The sequence below is a fragment of the Mustela putorius genome, unplaced genomic scaffold (assembly GCF_011764305.1).
Source record: "Mustela putorius furo isolate JIRA1106 unplaced genomic scaffold, ASM1176430v1.1 tig00000997_pilon_pilon_pilon, whole genome shotgun sequence".
NCBI classification, from domain to species: domain Eukaryota; kingdom Metazoa; phylum Chordata; class Mammalia; order Carnivora; family Mustelidae; genus Mustela; species Mustela putorius.
The window spans coordinates 3067786-3072869 of NW_025421527.1; the positions used below are offsets into that span (position 1 = coordinate 3067786).

General features: G+C 39.3%; 1 pseudogene; it reads right to left on the minus strand.

Moving 5' to 3' along the window:
- Positions 1–1490: 1490 nt before the first annotated feature.
- Positions 1491–4088, minus strand: LOC101682005 (annotated as a pseudogene).
- Positions 4089–5084: the final 996 nt, after the last annotated feature.

The following is a 5084-nucleotide window of genomic DNA, read 5'->3' on the forward strand; positions in this document are numbered from 1 at the left end:
AGGGACAGGTGCAGCGTACATTTCCCTGTCCTGGTCAAGGAAACTATCCTTTTAAACCCTTTCTGAAACCAGTGGAGTGCACCCAGCAGTATGAAAGTCATATTTTGAAAAACATCTGTTCCATTTTGATTCTAAATGTTTGCATAACACTTAACCATTGTAGTAGTATTTTCTCACTTATTTTGGAGATAGCTTGAAAGTTAAATTAACTGATCATCAGATTGAACTCCATTATAAAGATGAGAAAACTGATTTAGATACATCAAAGTCCCAGAGCCAATACTTCGTGGGGTCAGGACTTTAGTCTACAGCAAAAGTGTTACAGAAATCCTGTCTTTAAGTCTTTAAGTCCTTTCATATGGAAGGAGAGTTACAGAATACTGATTTACTCTGGGTTGCTTGGTGCTTGGGGAGGCACAGTGCACTCTGGGCTCTATCCAAGTCTGCTGAGTTTTAGAGTTAAGAGGCCTGATTTGTATGGACCTGCACTGGTCTTTTGGCGGAGGGTCTTGCCATGCTGGTTCTGATCCAAGTTTGACCAAGAAGTGCAGTTATTCCAGAGTGCAAGAGTAGAAAATAAGAAGGAATGCAGGCCACATAACCAGTGTCTGGGTCAGCCATACTCAGCCGGTATTTCTGTGCCTATGCTGAATGGTGGGGGAAGGAAATGGTGTCTGTGAGCTCCTTGGTACCTGGAGAGGGAACCCCACAAATTCCACTTTTCATAGATGCACTCCAACAAGAGGAGTGAACCATCTCTACCCATGCACCTTAGGTGGTCCTCAGATCATACCATCTGCCCCCGGGCTGCCTTTCTCTCAGGAGGAGGGTAAAACCCTTGGGATTCTATCCCAGCCATGCAAATGAATCTAAAACCCCAGGCTTTGAGCCCCATTGGTTGCAAAACTCATAAATTCAGCCTCTCTCATTTTCCCAAACAATGGCTTTGGAGAAGTGTTCTCCTTGTGTATATCCTTATGTGCTCTGCTCTCTCTCATGCTTGTATACAACCAAGGCTCCCTCTTCACTTCAACATCCACAATCCTTTCCTCCCCCATACCACATCTCCATACTTCCTACCTTCCTCCAGGTAGCCTCTTCACTCCCTCTATTTGTACAACTTCTTTGCAGTCCTTAGGTCAATTTCTCGGGTATTCAGAACGATTTGGTAGTTAGCTAAGTGTATTCAAGGGATGAGGCAAGCCCAAGGTCCTCCTACTCCACAGCCATCTTAGATCCCCCTCCTAGGTCTTTTCAGAATAAGAGAAGGAGGAAAGCTAACTTTTAGTGACAGATACTGTGCTGTCTCTTTTAATCCTTCAACAGCATTGAGAGGAATATATTATTATGCCTGCTTTGTGTAAGAGAATATTTAGGCCCTGCAACATCAAACAACTCATTGAAGACCACACAGATAACATTAGCAGAAAATTTTATGACTTACTTAGTGACACGTTTGGCCTAAATGTGTGTGTACTTCTGAAGATGTTCTAATATAAACTCACAGGAGAAAACCAAGTCTTTTCCATCGTTTTCTGAATGGCCAGCTGTAGATCTTTGTTCCTAAGGCTGTATACCATTGGGTTCAAAGTGCTGTATAGGTGATGTAGATCACTGTCACAGCCTGTCTTTGCTTGATGAATATTTGGCTGAGAACTGCACGTAGACAGAGAAGGCACAGCCATAGTGGACAACAAACACAATAAGATGGAAGGCACAAGTGGAGAAGGCTTTCTACTTGCCTTCATCAGATAGGATCTTCAGGATGGTATGGACAATGAAGCCATAAGCCATGCAGGTTAAGATCAAGGGCACAACAAGAGCCAAGATGCCACAGATGAAGATAACCAGCTCATTGACATAGGTTTCAGCACAGGCAAGTTGGATAACTGGTGAAATATCACAAAAGTAGTGTTTGACGTTGTTGGAGCCACAGAAATGGAGGCTGAAGACCAAAATTGTTCCCATCAGAGATATTAAGAAGCCACTAACAATACAAGTTGATGCCAGCTGTCCACATACCCTCCAGGTCATGAGAATGAGGTAGTGCAAAAGCTGGCAAGTAATGGAGAAGATGGTGAGGTTTGAACACAGGGTGATCAAATAGAGCAGAGAAAGAGCATGAAGAGAACAGGCTGCAATTCACTGAAGCTGGAGAAACCCAACAGTAGAAAGTTGATGACCTGGGAAGAAGTGACCATGGAGAGCAAAAGTCATGGAATAAAGCCAGTATGATCGCCAGGTCCAGAGACCTCTGAGATGGAGGAATCAGAGAGACTTACCCTTCATAATGTAGCCAGCACCAGTCTGATGTGAATGAGAAAGAAATGGAAGGAAAGAGAAGAAAAGGATTATAAATTAACCAAAAATTATCCCAATAGGTATGCATGGTGCTACTTCTCTGCCAATGATTTTATCAGTGAGTCTCAGATTAGTGTTCACCAAAGGCACAATATTTGCTGACATAAAACATATCCTTTCATCCCCCCAACTCTTGCAGACTTATGTACTCTCCACTTAATTATTAAGTAATTTAAGATTCAAAAGAAACCCTATTTTAATTATGATTTCCCATGGTCATAGTTTTACCCACATTGCTGATACATATATTCCATAAGCAATAGCACCAACATCTGAGGATCTGCCTCTCACCTGCTTTTAATACATTTGGACAATCTCTTAGAAAGTTAGCGTGTATTTACTACATGACTCCACAATTACACTCCTAGATATTTGCTTAACAGAATGGAAAACTCCATGCATTATGAAAATGTGTGCTCACAAGTGTTTGTGCAACTCTGTACCTAAGAGCTGAAAACTGAAAGCTACACGCCCATCAGTGTGTGCCTGCCTAGACACACTGCAGTGTATTTGTACAATGCAACAAAAATAATGAACTCCAAAGTCACACACATCATGGATAAGTTTCAAAAATATGCTTAATGGAAGAGGCCAAAAAGCAAAAAGTATATACTAGGTGATTCTATTCATATGGAATTAGAGTATTGTCAAATGCAGTGGTGATCTAGGGCACTGATTGGGAGGGGGCATGTGGAACAATTTCAGTGTGATGGAAATGTTTTATATCATTGTGGTAAGTACATGGGTACACATATTTGTCAAAACACAGTGGATCACACACTTAAACTGGGGGTCTACTATTATATATAAATTATGTCTTGATATCTTTGGTTCAGGGATGAAACTTAAATGAACCCAACACTACATATTAAAGCTAAAGCTGGAAAGCAGCTAGAAACAAATGTGTGAGGTTTCTTTCACCTTGGCTTAGGAAAATGTTTCTTAGACAAGACCTGAGAAGCACTAAACATAAAACCATGCATTTATAAGTAAACTTAATCAAAATTGAAAAGCTCACTCTCATTAAAAACACCATTGAGAAAACAAAAATGCAAGCTACAGACTTGGAGGGAATATTCACAATACACATATCTTACAAACGACTTGAATCCAGTATTTATAAACAAGTCCTAGAATACAAAAATGAAAAAGCAGTCTTATTAAAATAGGCAAAAGACTAGAACAATTTTCTAAAAAGACATATGAATGGTCAATAAGAAAATAAAAAAAGCATTCAACACAATTGGATATCAGAGTAATACAAAGTAAAATTAAATGAGATGCTACTTACTCCACTAGAATGATTAATATATTTAGGAAACAAAAAAACAAAAGTGATAAAAACACCTGGAAGTACTGAAAGTTGAAGAGAATATGAGGCAACCAGTGGGAGTATCATGTGGCACAACCGCTTTGAAAAACACTGGGAAGCATCTTATAGAATTAAATATATATATCTACCCAGACATAAGAGAGAGGTATAACAGCAATTGTCCACAAAAGACCTTTACAAAATACATTCATGGCAGGTTTATTCATAATAGCCAATTAGAGTCAACAACCCAAATGTCTATCAACAGATAAATGGGTAAGTATATTTTTACATATTCATACAAGAGAAGACTATGTAGCAATGAAAGAATAGAATGCCATGAAACTTTTTTTTCAACAATAAAAAAGAAGGAAATCCTGTGATTTACGGCAACGTGGATGGTACTTGACGTCATTATGCTCAACAAAACAAGTCAGACAGGGAAAGATAAATACTGTATGACCTCAATTATATGTGGAAACTCAGAGAGCTGAAACCAGCCTCAGAGAGTATAATGGTGGTTGCCAAGGGGGAGGGCAGGGGGGTTGGGAGATGTTGGTCAAAGGGCACATAGTTGTAGTGGTAAGATGAGTAAGTTCTGGGGTCTAAGATGCAGCATGATGACCTTGGTTAACAACACTGTTGTGTTATATACTTGAAAGTGGCCAAGAGAGTAGATCTTAAATGCTCTCACCACAAATTACAAAAGGTAATTTTTGAGGAATTGAAGTTGTTAGCTGATCTGACTGTGATGATTACTTCACAATATACACGTGTGTATCATTGTTACGTCACACACTGTTATCTCACACATTGCTATATGCCATTATATGTCAATAAATCCAGAAAAGAGAGAAATCAATACTGTGTTGTCTCAAGGCAGGAAGCAGCTGGAAAGTGGCACTGAGTAGGATTTAGGGTGATAGAACTGATTTTATTTTTTTGATTGCTGTGATGGGTAAGTAGGTGAATGTATTTGCAAAAACTCAATACTAACTTACACTTAAAATATTTGAATTTCATTTATGCAAATTATTTCTCAAATTAAAAATAAATTAAGGGAAAAAGTGAATGCAAAAGGGAAGTTAAAATCTCCATGACCACATTTTTAAGAATTGAATCAACAAAATATACTCAAGAAACTCAAAATACGGTATTAAAAACTGAGAAGGAGAACGCAGTAGAAAAGACATGAGAACAAGAAGAAAAAATAACTCTCAGTGGCAAGAACCTAAAAACCAATTAGCCGACCTGAGAACATCATCCAAAACCAGGAAGCTTATGGTCTCTGGGAACGGCTGGATAATTTCTGGTGACCACTCAAGAGGAGATCCAACTACAAGGCTAGCAGTGTAGTGGTGTGGCCCAGTCTCCCCTCTGGGTGTGCAGGTAAACCAGTCTCACCCAGATG